Source organism: Lemur catta, chromosome 17 (genome assembly GCF_020740605.2).
Source record: "Lemur catta isolate mLemCat1 chromosome 17, mLemCat1.pri, whole genome shotgun sequence".
NCBI classification, from domain to species: domain Eukaryota; kingdom Metazoa; phylum Chordata; class Mammalia; order Primates; family Lemuridae; genus Lemur; species Lemur catta.
In genome coordinates, this window is record NC_059144.1 from 17,714,436 (window position 1) to 17,729,868 (window position 15,433).

Sequence of the window (15,433 nt, forward strand, 5' to 3'; positions counted from 1 at the left end):
AGAAATTGTTTTCTGTAGAAGAGTTGTATTTTGATTTTTCTGTTGTGATTGCCACAAAGAGGGTGGAGGGGTGGGGGGGGGTCTTTCTCATTTAAGGAAGTGTTTTTTACAGTTACTTCTTAAACTATTTCCTTTAGAGAGAAAGAGAAATCTTGTTAAGAATTTTGGAGGGATGGCCTTTGTTTTTATCTGCTTTGGAATTCTGTGGTAGCAGATGAGGCTTGTTTTAGGTACCTGAGAACGGAAACTCTTTGGTTTTCAGTGTAATGGTGTGTATCCTAGAGTTGCTGTTGCAATACTTTTTTCCAAAATTAGAACTTTAATACTTCTAGGCTATTAAGAGAACTCATGCAGAGTTTAATAAGATGTGTTAGCTCACACCCGCTGGTATTAGGCCCAGCCTAAAGTAAGACAGGGAATCTTGGGAAGTCACAGCATGCCCAGGTGTTCTCATGTTGCATCCCTGTTAATACCAATGCTCTTCCATTGCCTTTTTGTTCCTTTCCTTAGTTGTGGGCTGGTTGATCATGAATTAAACTTTGCTGGGGTATTCTGGGTCAGAAGTAAGCACTTTTAAATCTTTGAATAGCAAAGGTAGTGTGCGTTGTAGCTCCAATTTCTGTTTATATTAATATACATACTCGTGTTATCTTTGACATGGGTGGCTGTTATTGAAGAATGAGGTACTACTGAATCATTGTTAATTCTTTTAAAAAGGAATAAATTCATTGCTTGAAATGGGTCCTAGTTCAAAAGTGTACCCAGAATGTTACTTAGCTTCTGAAGAAACAAAGTTTTCTTTCTCAAAGGGTCTCTGTTTAAGGCAGTAAGCATTCCCTGTCCCTCCTGCAAATTAAATGCATTAAGTTTCCAAATTTTTCTACTCTGTTTTCTACCATTTTGTTCTACTCAGATTTGAATTTATCCACTTTTTTTGCATGTTTCATGACCTTTTTAAAATTATTATTCATTAGGTAGAGAATACTGAGAATACCAATCTAGAAACATGGTTTTTTAGCCATAAAGGTGCTGATAGCACTTCAAAGCATTGGATATAGGGAATCTGTGACCATTGGACCCCCAGGAGACTGACTTGAAATTCTGTATACCTTGGTAGGGTGGTTTGCGTGTTTTATCGGCACCTTCCATCTGTGGAAGTCCCAAACGATTGCTGCCCTATTTTGTAAACATATCTCATGGCTTTTTTAAGAGTGCTTCTCCCCTTCCACTTTTAATTAGTAGTATTTCAACAAAATGATTCAGACCAATACAATTCTGTTCATGGAAGAAAGGAGAGGTGGGGGGTCCACGGAGCCATAGATAACATTGCATCAGGGAGTAAGAGCTAGTCGCTTTGCTCCTAGAATGTTTTCCTAACCCCTGTGTTTTAGTTAGACTCTTTTTGTTGCAAGGGACAGGATTTAAGCCTAGCTAGCTTAGAAAAGTGGTATAGGAGATTGAGTCATTGATCCCGATTCTTCACTCTGCCATAACCTCATGGTAGATAGAATTACCTACCATGCCCCTGCTCCTTGATTTGGGTTTGGCCATATGATTGACTTTGGCCCAGTGGGATGTTAGTGAGTAAGACAAAAGCAGAGGTTTTGTAGTGTGTTTGGACTGAGTGTCCAGTGCCTTTGCCATGACCATGAGGAGAAAAACCCTGAATGTCTGCAGCTCCTTTAGCCTCTGTCTCATCATGAGACTGTAGATCAGAGCCACCCCCCAAAGCAGACCTGTAGCTTAAAGCAGTGCCAGCTCATTTCAGATGGCTGAGTGAAAATAAAATTCTTATTGTATGCCAGTGAGATTCTGTGGTCTGTTTTTCAGCATTATTGTGGCAATAGATGACTAACACAATCATTCTGCTGGATCCAGGACAGCTCCAGGGGCTTTAGTAAGCAGGTTTTCTTGGATGGTCTCTTTAGTATTTTACCGTTTACTGTTCCCTGTAGGTCAGCCTCATCCTTCTTTTCCAACCCACTGGCTTCCTCATCCTACCTATTGCTTTCATCTACTTTATGGCTCTGCTTACCTACAAATTATGCTCCCTCTTAGCTCTTCCATGCCCAAGGCACCCCTCATGGCTCCACCGGGCTCTCTTAATCTCATAATTTCTCAGTTTGTACTCCTATTGCTTAATGCATTATTCTTTTGGTACATTCCATTTCATTAACCATTGTTATGGTTTATAACAATTACAAGGCATTTCTTAATTAGAGTTATCTCTATTTTTCTAAGTACGTTTTTGGGTACTTTTGTAAATGATGCTTTGAAAAATGTTAATTTGCAATTGTTCCTTGGTAGTATATAGAAATATAATTGGCTTTTGTATATCAATCTTATATCCTAGACCTTACTAATCTTACTAGTTCTAGAAGCTCTTTTTGTACAATCTTTGGGATTTTCCACATTGATAGTTATGTCAAACGCAAGTAACTGTTATTTCTTCCTGATTAATCTTTATGCCTTCTATTTCTTTGTCTTGTCTTGTTGCACTGGCTAGCGCAGGCTGCCCCCTTTCCCCAGTATGATGTTCAGTAGATGTGATGAGATTAGACATCTTTGCTTTATTCCTGAATTTAGGGGAAAATACTTCAGTCCCATTAACTATAGGTTTTGTGTCAATGCCCTTTATCAGGTTGAGGAAGTTTCCTTTGTTCCTAATTTGCTGAGAGTTTTTATCATAAATGGATATTGAATTTTTTCAGATACTTTTTTATATATCTATTGAAGTGATCATAAACATTTTTTTCTTTTGTCTGTTGACACAGTGAATTACATTGATTTTTTAGGGTTGAATCAATCTTGCATTCCCAAGATAAATCTCTCTTAATCTTGATATATTATTTTTATGTATTGTTGGATTCAGTTTGCTAGTATTTTGTTAAGGAGTTTGGTATCTTTGTTTTGATCTTTGTCTTTGATCTGTGGTCTCTTGTATTGTCTTCACTGGGTTTGGTGTCAGGGTAATGCTGACCTCATAAAATGAGATGGGAAGTGTTCCCTCCTTTTCTTTTTTTTGGAAGAGTTCATGTAAAATTGGTATTATTTCTTCCTTAAATATTTGGTAAAATTCACCAGTGAAGCCACCTGTGCCTAGGATTATCTTTGTTGGAAGGTATTTAATTATAAATTCACCATGATTAATAGGTATAAGACTGTTCATGTTCTCTATTTCTTTTTGGGTGAGGTTTGGTAACTTGTGTCTTTTGAGGAGTTATTCAGTTCATCTAAGTTGTACAGATTTATAGGTATAAAGTTGCTAATAGTATTCCATTATGCTTTTAATTTGTGTAGGAACCCTAGTATTGTTTCCTCTTTTAGTCCTAATATTGGTGATTTGTATCTTTTCCTATTTTTTTTCTTGGTCATTCTGGCTAGAGGATAATCATTTTTATTGATCTTTTCGAAGAACTTACTCTTGGTTTCATTAATTTTCTCTACTAATTTTCTCTTGTCAGTTTCATTGAGTTTTGTTCTTTATGGTTTCTTCTACTTACTTTGGGTTTAATTTAATATGCTCTTTTAGTTTCTTAGGTGGAAGCTTAATTGATTTGAGGCCTTTCTTTTCTAATGTAAGCTTTTAATATGCTATAAACTTTCTTCTAAGCACTGCTTAAGTTGCATTCCATACATTTTCATATATTGTGTTTTTATTTTCGTTCAAATCAAAATATTTTCTAATTTCCCTTGTTATTTCCTTTTTGACCCATGTATTGTTTAGAAGTATGTTTTATTTTTAAATATTTATGGATTTCTCTAATATCTTCTGTTAATGATTTCAAATTTAATTCTGTTATGATCTGAGAATATACTTTGGTATAATTTCAGTTCTTTTAAATTTGTTGAGGTTTGCTTTATGGCCAAGAATATGGGCTATATTGGTGAATGTTCCATGTACACTTGAAAAGAATGTACATTCTCCTCCTGTAGGGTGGGGTGTTCTGTAAATGTTAATTAGATCAAGTTGGTTGATAGTGTTTTTCATATCGTCTACATCTTTGTAGACTTTTTTCCTGCTCTTTACCAAAATAGGAATGTTGAGTCTCCAACTATAATTATGGATATGTATATTTCTTCTTTCAGTTCTACTGGTTTTTGATTTATGTGCTTTGAAGCGCTGATGTCAGGTGCATATGTATTAAAGGTTGTTATATCTTCTTGAAGAATTAACTAATTTATCATTATGTGATGGCTTTATTGCTTTTAATGTTCCTTTGTTTCAGGTCTACTTTGTCTAATATTAGTGTAACCTTTCTAGCTTTCTTTTGATTAGTGTTTGCATGGCATATCTTTTTCCATGATTTTACTTGTAACCTATCTATGTCTGTAGAGTGGATTTCTTGTAGAAAGTTTATAAGTGGTGTTGTGATAATCACTGCCTTTTAATTGGGGTGTTTAGACCATTTACATAATTACATTACATAGTTATTCATATTGTTGGATTGAAATCTGTCATTTTGCAAGTTGATTTCTGTTTTTCCCATCTGACCTGTTCCCCCTTTCCTCTTTATTCCTGCTTTCAGGTTGAGGGGTTTTGTTGTTTGTTTGTTTGTTTGTTTAAATCCCATTTTATCTCTATCATTGGTGTTAGTTATACTTTTTAAAAATAATTGGTTGTTCTTGGGTTTATAATATACATCACAGCCTACCTTCACATATTATACTACTTCAAATATAATATGAGATCTCAACAATACACTTCTAGTTTTTCCCCTCTATCCTGTGTGATATTGTTGTCATAAATTTTTCTTTTACTTATTTTATAAACTCTGCAATGCACTTAACTATTTTTCTTGAGATAGTTATCTTTTAGAATGATTAAAAATGTAGAAAAGAAGATCTTACATTTATTTTTGTTTTTACCATTTCTGGAGCTGTTCACTTCTTTGTATAGATCTTCATTTTTGTCTGGTGTGATATACCTTCTACTTGAAGAAATTCCTTTCCCATTTCTTGTAGTGCAGGTGTGTTGACATTGAATTACCATAGCTTTTATTCGTCTGAAAACTCATTACTTTGCCTTTGCTTTTGAAGGATATTTTTGTTGACTGTAGAATTCTGGGTTGTGAGGTGTTTCTTTTTTTTTTTTTCCTTTCAGTACTCTAAAGATATCATCTGTAGTCTTCTGGATTACAAAAGTTCTGATTAGTAGTCTGGTGAACTTTTAGTGTTTTTCCTCAGAAGGCAGTCTCCCCCTTCACCCACACCACCCTGTAGCATCTAAGATTTTCTCTTTAACTTTGATTTTTAGCTGTTTAACTATGAAGTGTCTAGATGTGTGGTCTTTATTGTATTTATTTGCATGCTTGTTTGTTTATATTTGTTCTGTAGGATTCTCGGAGCTCCTTGGACCTGTGGTTTGATGACTTTATTTTTGGAGAATTATCAGTCTTCCCACCGACCCCCAAATAGTGTTTCTGCCTCATTCTCCATTCTTCTTCCTTCTCCCTTCTGGGACTCCAGTTTACACATGTAAGATACCATTTGATCATATTGTGCAGTTCTTCAGTATTCTTTCTGTTTTTGTCCCACTTCTTTTTTTTTCCTTTTCTTGTTTCAGTTTGGGTGATTTCTAGTGACCTAGCTTCAAGTTTATTGATTCTTAGCTTGAATGTGTCAAGTGTTCTATGAGCCTATCAAAGGAATTTTTCATCTATTGAATTTTTCATCTCTTTTTCATCTTGACTTAAAAAATTTTTAGCATTTCCATTTGACTCTTTCTTACATATTTTATCTTTCTGTTGAAATTTCCCATCTGTTCATACATATTGTCTACTAAATTCTTTAACATATTAATCATTGCTATTTTAAATTCTCTGTTTGATAGTTACAACATCTTGATCATCTCTCAGTCTGGTTCTCTTGATTGCTTTGCCTTTTGATATAGGGTCTTTCCTGCCCTTTTTTATATGTCTTATAATTTTTTATCAACTGCTGGACGTTATTGTAGAGCAGTAGAGACTTTAAATATTGATGTTGAAACCACTACTATTACATTCATAGTGAGGCTTTGCGGGTGTGTGTGTGTCAGATTTGTGCATATAGAATATTCAAGTCTAGTTATGGGACTTGGAGCATAACTTTACAATTTTTAATTATTATAAAATTTCACAATTCTTTATCTTTTCCTTATATCATCCCTAAGAGTCACCTTATCAAGAATTTCCCCTTACATTTGCCCAGTCCTTTATGTCTGCTGCCACTGTATCTGAAACTCTTCCTTAGTTGTATCTTCTCTAGCATCAAATGACATTTATTAGCAGGTTTGTCATTCTTAGTGGACCATGATTTCTTTTCTTTTCTTTCCCTTTTTTTTTTTTTTTTTTTTGAGACAGGGTCTTGCTCTGTTGCCTAGGGTGGAGTGCAGTGGCATGAGCATAGCTCACTAAAATCTGAAACTTCTGGGCACAAGAGATCCTTCTGCCACAGCCTCCAGGATAGCTGGGACTACAGGCGCGTGCCACTATGCTCAGCTAATTTTTTAAAAAAATTTTTGTAGAGAAGGGGTCTCACTGTGTTGCTCAGGCAGGTCTCTAACTCCTGGCTTCAAGCAATCTCCCCTCCCCCCCACCCTTCCCCACCCTCTCCCACCCTCTCCCACCTCCCAAAGTTCTGGGATTACAGTCATGGGCCATGACGCCCAGCCTAGACTGTGATTGCTTAAAAGAGGGTACAGTGTCTTACTCATATTTGGATATCTAGGTCTTTTATTAACTATATTTTGGGTGTAGAGTTTTTATAGAACCAAATTGATATTATTTAATAATTTTCATTCCATAGTCAGAAATTTGCATTGCTCCCTTGCCCCACCAGTTTATGGGAAAATTGTCTTTGATTTCTCACAGTCAAACTGTGATATATCTAAAAAATACACTGGGGTGAGAAGTGAGGGCTGGCCATGGATGAATTTATGGGGAAGTAGCTTTTACATGGAGATGACACACATTTTCTCTCTTAGTATTGTATGTATGTTTTGTCTCCCTACCTTGACAGTAAGATTTTGAGAGAGAATAGCTGTTTTCTGCTTCTCAAGTGTCTGTTAGTAAGTCGTACAATGCTGAGCACACAGTGGATGCTCATTAAATATTTCTTCACAAGATTTAATCATACTAAAGGATTTTGGAATAAGTTACTAATAGATTTGATTTTTCCCCCTTAAAAACGTGGAGTGGTGATGGTGGGGATATTATTTCATTATGGAAGGCAATCAGATGTGGCTAAGAGTGTGCACGCTGCAACCAGACTGCCTGGATTTGAATCCTGCATTAGTTACTTAATAGTCTGTTTTTTTTGGCAAGTTACTTAGCCTCCCTGTGCCTCAGTTTCTCCATTTATCCATTGAGAACATTAATAGTACTTCATACATCTCATGGGGTTATTATGATGATTAAGAAAAATGCAATAAATGTTAGCTGCTGCATTCTAGCTTCTTAATTATTCTTAACAGTGAGTGTTACACGAATCCAGTTTTAAGTTCTTAGAAGCTAAGTTCTTTGAGTAGGAGGAGTTTTAATATCTGAAAACCATCTAAGTGTAGATAAACGTAACTATTATACTACTTGTATATTAATTAAGGAAGTAGTAATTAATTTCTACTTTGCTAGCAACAATATTATTTCTTCTTTTACCCTGGGAAGAATCTGCTCTATTCCCAGGGGAATAAGATCAACAGAGAAATAGATTTCCCAGATTAGTTTTCCCTACAACCAGATGTACTTCACCTTACAGCTTAATTTTCAATTATTATTATTTTTTTTGAGGCAGAGTCTCACTCTGTTGCCCAGGCTAGAGTGTCATGGCATCATCCTAGCTCACAGCAACTTCAAACCCCTGGGCTCAAGCAATCCTCCTACCTCAGCCTCCCAATTAGCTGTGACTACAGGCATGCATCACCATGCCCGGCTAATTTTTTCTATATATATTTTTAGTTGTCTGGTTAATTTCTTTCTATTTTTTAATAGAGACAGGGTCTCACTCTTGCTCAGGCTGGTCTCGAACTCCTGAGCTCAAAACAATCCGCCCGCCTCGGCCTCCCAGAGTGCTAGGATTACAGGCGTGAGCCACCTTGCCCAGCCTCAATTATATGTTAAAACTAGATTTCATCCTTATTTTTAGTGTCATTTACTGTTGTTTGTTTTTATAGTCTTTCTTCATTTTTACCACTGTTATTGACCAAATCATGTTCAATAGATACATAAATCAGAACAGGGAGTCCCAGAAAGGTGAGGATAGCCTGGTGAAAGTTAGTCAGCATATTTGGCAACAGCTGTTGGGAAAATATTGGTAAGGTACAATATTTTAGATTCACTATTTTCCTTGCCTAACAAGAAGGGGTACAAAACAGTTAGAGATCATAAAGGAAATATTCTTTGCATAGCTTTGATGCCTGTATTGGTGAACCCCTTTCTTAAATTTGTGGTTATAACATTTGAAGTGTGTCCTCTTCTATAAATGCAGTAGACTACTATTTTATTAAGTTTTGAAAGGAAATAGATGATACATAGTTGACCTGTCAATCTGTGATAGTCAGTTAATGTTTTAATTACACTGATACCAAGTATAAGGTGATAATAGCCTAAGTTGGCAGCAGTGAAAATGGAGAAGAGACTGGTTTAAATACACTTTTTAAAAAACAGTGATTTTTTTTTTCCCTCTTATTTTACTAAAGATTATTTCTTCAACTAGTACAAAAATATTTATTTATGTGAATGTTGGAAAAACTTGAAAAGTACAAAGAGGCAAGCTGCTAAAGACTTAATGAATATATATACCCTATCTAAAAATACATGTTTTAGTAGTCATTTTTTTTGAATAATTTTTCTTCGGGTAAAGAGGCTGGAAGAATTCAGTTTGGTATCAAGATATCATGTTTACACCTTGTTAATAGATTTCCATTGCTTAATGGAAAACACACCTCCATAGCAATGTGGTAGAGAGAATTTCTGCTGACAAGGAAGTCTGCTCAAAGCATCTCACATATAGTCTTTAAAGGCCACTAGTGTCAGCTGTTTTTGTATTTTACATATATAGGCTTTCTGCAGTTTTTCATGCCTCAAGGATATGACCAGACCTAGGATTGGTTATGAATTCGTGTGTCTTCTTTCCCTTAACCTGTAAGAAATTTTACATAATAAAAAAATTTCAAACATAGACAAAAGTAGAGGGAATAATACAGTGAATCCTCATGCCCTTCTTGTTTTATCCTTCCCCTCTCATTTTCTTTTTTTCCTAGAATATTTTTACAGAAAATTCCAGACAACCTGTCATTTCACTTATGAATATTTTAGTGTGGATATCTACCAGATATAGACTTTGTAGAAAATCACATTGTCATACCCAACAAAGCTAACCCTAATTCTTTAATATTATCTGATACTGAATCTTTTTCCTCAGTTTTCTGAAAATAGCTTTTTATAGTAATTCTTTGAGTCAGACCCAAATAAAGTACACAGTCTCTTTTAATTTGTAATAATTCACTCCCCTCTTCTACTTTCTTTGGTCATGCCATTTATTTGTTGAACTGGGTCATTCCCTTCCTTACATTTTGGATTTTGCTGGTTATATCCTTGTGTCATATTAGCTGTAAACAGGTAGGTAGTTTGATGTGGAAGCTTGACTATTTTTATAATTATTCATTTTTTTAAAAATTCATAGGTGGTGCATTGTACTTCCTGTTCACGTTAGAAGACACATAATATTTGTCCCATTTTGTAAATACTAAGATTGATTGGTGGGTTTATGTTGGCACAGCCCTTTGTTGTCAAGTTCTGTTTCCCCCATTGACCAACAAAATCCAAGGGATGACATTTTGACAATCTGCAGATTTCCAGGTTTGTCCATCTTTCACTTAATGGTTTGAGTTTAACATTTATTGATGATTGTTGCCTAAATCATTTGTTTCACTATTGTTACATTTTTAAGAAGACCAAAGTTTCATTTTGTTAAAAATTGAAATGAAACTTTTTTATAAGTTTTTAAATCTGAGGTTTCTGGAAAATTCATTTATGCAAAGTATTTATTTTCTAATTATACCTGGTGAAATAGGTGTCATTGTGATAGAAAGAATGTTTAAAAGTTGTGTTTAGCTAAAGTAACTGCCCCTCTATTTGTTTTTGAATGAATTGTCTTTAAGTGGTTTTATGGGAGCAGATTTTGAACAAGAATCATGTTTCTGGATTGTTTTGCATTTGTGAAATGTTTTTATCTACATTGGGGCTTGCTCCTTTAACCAAGGAAAATAAAGTTCTAAAGTTACTTTGAGGATTATGGATCATGACAAAAACTTGAATCCTTATAGGTCATTTATTCCCACTGCTATTGTTGCATATTTTTTCTGTAATCCTAGATGGCTGTCATATAAATATCAATAGTAATATTTAACAGTATATAGTACTTTCTATGTGGTAGACACTGTAGTTTGTAATTTGCATGTACTAATTTAATTTATTTAATCCTCATATGATTATCATCCCTGATTTATACATGAGGAAACCGAGGCAGGAGGTTAAGTGATTTGCCCTGGTCATAAAGCTAATAAATAGCAAGGGCTAGCATTTGGACCCAGACACTTGGGTTGTAGATTCTGGACTCTAACACAGGGAGAGAGTGGATTATGTGGATTATTACTAGAAAAACACCTATCAGCCTTGGAGGATAATCTATATATTCAGCATATAAATAATCTACATACATATTTTTTCTTTGCTTGTGTGGAGAGACACACAAACACACACACTGCATGTCCACCTGAAGGAGCAAATATGTAGGGTTTCCCCTTGGAAAGTCCTTCTTACTTTAAAACTTTTTTTGAATCACTTTAACTTGACCTTAGGGCAAAAGCCTCCAGACTGGCTTTATCATCTAGAGTAGGGACAAGGTATGATGTCTGAATAGATAAAAATGTCAAAGGGAAACCTAGCAGATGGCTTGAGGGCTTGAGGTCAGTCATAGTCACACAGGATACTGGGATACCACTCTGGCATTTGGACCCTATTTGCCTTGAGGTTGAAGCTGCTTGCACTCTAAATAGCCACCCAGATAACTCTTAGCTACACAATTTCAGGGTATTTTTGGAGTAGAAGACCATATATCTAGTATCCAATACCATAAAAATAATTTTTTCAAATTCTCCAAGTCATATTAAATAGCTGCCACAGGTTGATTTTAGAACCAAGAATCAGGAGGAACTTAGGACAAGAGACCCCTGTCCCAAGTTTATCTCTGCTGTCCTTTTGCTTAGTTATGTTTGTTTTTTTGTTTTTTGTTGTTGTTGTTGTTTTTTTAGTTCAAGTAGTATGTCTCATATTTTAACAAACTGTTAAATAATTCTCTTCCCTTGTTTTTCTTGCATTCTGTCTTTTACTTTAGCCTAGGAACTTATTTCTTCCAAATGCTAGTTCAGATGGGACTAGTGGGTGGTTTGAGATGGGGTGTTCTTTCACAAAAAAAGTCACTACCGTTCTCTATTCTTATGTTTGAATTAAGCTTGTTTTTGTGTGGTCTGCTAAGAGGTTAATCTGTATGAATAAGGAAATGAGTAGATCCTCAAGAATCTGAACATTGTATGACAATCTGATGATTTAAATAGTTGGATGTCACTGATAGGAATAGGAGTTATGGAAAAAGATGAGGAAGCTTCCTCAGCTCGGGTCTGGAGCTGAATGAGACAGATTTATCTAGTGTCTTTGAGTTTGCATGAAGCTTCAGGCAGTATGTGCTAGTTGTAAAATTTAACAGGAAAGACCTCAAGGGATTGATTCTCTAGGTATAATGGTGGGGATGGACTTAAACCCAACATATTTCTTAGTTTTACTCATTTTGTTTATAGATTCAAATATTGATGCTGTATATAATTTTGGTAATCATTATTGAAGGGCTCATTTTCTCCACATATAGAGAATTTCTTCAAGTACCTAACATGTTTTGGTAAAGATGTTCGTGTCTTCTGACAGAAACAGATTTCCTGAATCATCTTCCTGACTTTGGGCATCCTTTCATTTTTAGTAAGTTTTGTTTGAAGAAAAAATGAATTTATTTTCCTTCTATATTAGAAAAAAAACCAGGTTTTTTATTCACCCAGAGAATGGAGAACGCAGTAAAACAGGGAACATATTACTGTTTTTGTAGAAGGATTCATTTTTTTCTCTTTGTATGTAGTTTTAAGTACCAGGGTCATAGAATGATAGGAGTTTAGGGCATGGATTCTTTAGGAAAGGATCTTTAAAATTTTTTAAAAAGCTTTTTTTTTTTATGATTGAAGAAATAGAGTTGGTTCTTTAGTTTCACTGGTGACTGTTGTACATGTCTTCTCATGTTGGTTGCTGAGGTGACCAGCTCCTCAGAGAGAGGGTAAACCGTGTAATGAGAGGAAGAAATTTGAGAAATGGTTGGATTTGGTGTAGTAGAAATTCAAGATGAATGTTATGTTGGACATATAATAGCAAAATTCTAGGTGTGTTAATGAAGACAAGATAAGCCTGGGTTGTACTTGTGTGTGTTTTTTGTTTGCTAGGGTCAATTCTGGTGTGGTGCCAAACTATGCCACAGGAGGTTGACCTCTCCTGTCTGTCTGTGTAAGTGGGCCCCTGCCTTGGCACCAGTCCCTTGAGTATGCACAGCCAGAGTAATAGAGTTGATTTCACTTGGTATGCGTGACATGAACTTGGTGTGCAAGTGCATACATGAAGAAAGCTTGAGGTTTATTTTCACAAAGTTATCGTTGTTTGTACAGACATATTTTTTTGCTGGCCATCTTATAAACTCTTTTTCTTGGTTATGGTTTTCAAGTTGTTTCTTAAGGGCTTACTTACAAGATAAATAGTCACATCATACATAAATAATAATTTTGTGTCTTGCCAGTTTATATATCTCACAATCTTCCCCCATATTCTCTAGAATGTCCAGAGCCGTGCTGATAGATGACATCCTTGTCTTGTTCCTGACTTCTTAATGGAAGTGCCTTTAGCATTTCACTGGAAGGTTTGACTTGGTTTCAATGAATATTTATAAGGGTTGATACTAACCTGATAAAGTACCTTAGTTCAGCTGTAACTTTGCAAATTAAGGGGACAGAAGGTACAGGAGAGAGCAGAAAATATATGAGTGACTAATATTTGAGAGGATAGGTTAGAAACTTGGAGTATTCATTTTAGAGAAGAAAAAACTGGGGGGATGATTTCATTATCCCCAAGTATAGATAGGACCCACACTGGCAATTTAAAGCTTCCAGATCATCTTTGAGAGTAAGAGCAGTCCAGTTTTTTCTTGTGGTAAACTTTATTGAACAATAACAACACACAGAAAAGTACATAAATTTTAGATGGTTTGTCTCTCCTTCTCCCTAACCTTCTTCTCCTCCCCTCTTCCTCTCCCCTCTTCCTTTCCTCCTCCATCTTCCCTTTCCCTCTTCCTCTCTCCCTCCCCAATGTATCAATAGCTAAAATAATATTTGCTTGCCTGAGGGCATTGCCGACCTGAATTTAGGAGACAGTTAAATCTAGTATTTATCTAAATATTGAGTGATGGGCCTTTTGTTCTTACCCACTTGCTTAGCTAGATCTGGAACCTACTCTTGCCCTTCTCTCTGTGGCCTGTCAGGTGCAGAGCTGGGAGCTAGTTGGTGGATCTGCATGTTGCATTAGTCCTTACCTGGGCTAATTTCTCTAGAGCTGCCTTGTGATCAGAGAGCTCTCCCTGAAGTGGTGAGAAGTATGGTAAACTCCCCAGGCTTTCTTTGTCTTCACTTCCAGACCTTGCATATACTGTATGCTTTGTGAAATAGTCTTCAAACTTTCATTGATATACAGTCTCTTAACTTGTATAGTTCTTAGTTTTTTTAGGCTTAGGTCTTGATGTTTGTTTTTATTTTGTTTCTTTTTGCATTGTTCTCCAGCTGTTTTATATACTGGTCTCATCTTCCTTACTAAATTATAAGTCTTCATCCCCTTTCTTGGGTCACAGATATTTGTATCACCTACTTCCAATTCGAAACTTTCAGAATTTAGTTGCCTCCTTTTCACTTGGTCTGGGTGTTTATATCCTTTAATCAAGATAATCTGCAATATCATATTTTCTCAGGATTGTCACGTAACATTCCTTATATAGGCTAAAAATCACTAAACTTAATAATTTAGGTTGCATAAAAAGAGTTATCCCAATCTTCATACAGAGCACCTTCTATGCCAGGCACTGTGCTAGGTAATGAAAAGTAGAAGCAAATATGACCCTGTCTCAGTCTTCAAAGAATTAGAGTCTGGTGAAATGTCTTTAATGTCATACGGATTGGTGGTAGTAGAATGATCTTGAGCTTTAGAATCAGACTATCCTGGTTACAAATCTAAGCTCTGCCATTTATTAAAGCTAAATAACTTCAGAAAATTGTCTATACTCTGGATGGGATAGGAGGGCGGAGGGCTCTTTCCCAGGGCCAGGGTTCAGATTTCATTGGAAAAGGTGTGGTTGTAGCTCATTGGGTGGCATAGAAGTTCTCTGGGTTGCCAGGGTCAGAGCTAGTACACAGTTGCTGGGCAGGCAGGAAACAAACCTCTGGGATGAGGCAAACCGAGGCTCGTGGGTAGGCACGCAGAAGGGAATTTGGGGTGCCACTGTGGGTGCAGGGCACGGAGCTCGCAGTGTCCCCGTTGAGAAGGCCATAGGAGACAGCCATTCAGGGTCCACATGAGCCAAGTCTGGTGAGCAGGCATGCAGAGGGGGCTGGTATGCCAGGGCAGGCACAGTGGCTGGAGCACATGGAGTTCTTTTTGGGAGGGCTGCAGGAAACAACCCCACGGGATGCTATTGTATGCTTGAGGCCTGGAGTCTCTGGTGTCTGTGTCTGGAGGACCACAGGAAGGTGATCAGCAAGCCAGGGCAGCAGCTACGTGGTCGCTGAGGGACCATGTACTCTGGGCAGAATACCACCACATGTGTACACACACACACATGCACGCACGCATGCACGCACACGCACACACACACATGCACGCACAGGAACAGTAAATGCATACCACTCTTGAACCCGAAAGACAAGTGCCCTTCCTCCTACAGTGTCCCTCCAGCTCCCTCTGCTGACCAAGCTTAGTATCACATGCCCTGCAAAGGAGAAATGATGAAGAGTCCAGTCCATTACTGCAGAGCTGGTACTGAAGGGTGAGTTTGGGAGTTAAGAGACAATAAATTGATAACTGGCACAGAAGCCGAATACAAGAGTGCAGACTACATAATTCCACTTTTATAAGATACAGGAAAGGCAAAACTAATCTTTGAGAAGTCAGGCCAGTGGTTACTTATGGGGAAAAGCAGTAATGATGAGAAAGGAGGTGTGGATGGGGCTTTTGTAGTGCTAATGTTTTGTTTCTAGATGTGGATGCTGGTTACAAAGCTACATGCAGTTTGTGAAGAGCTCTGCTTTGTAATATACTGTGTATTA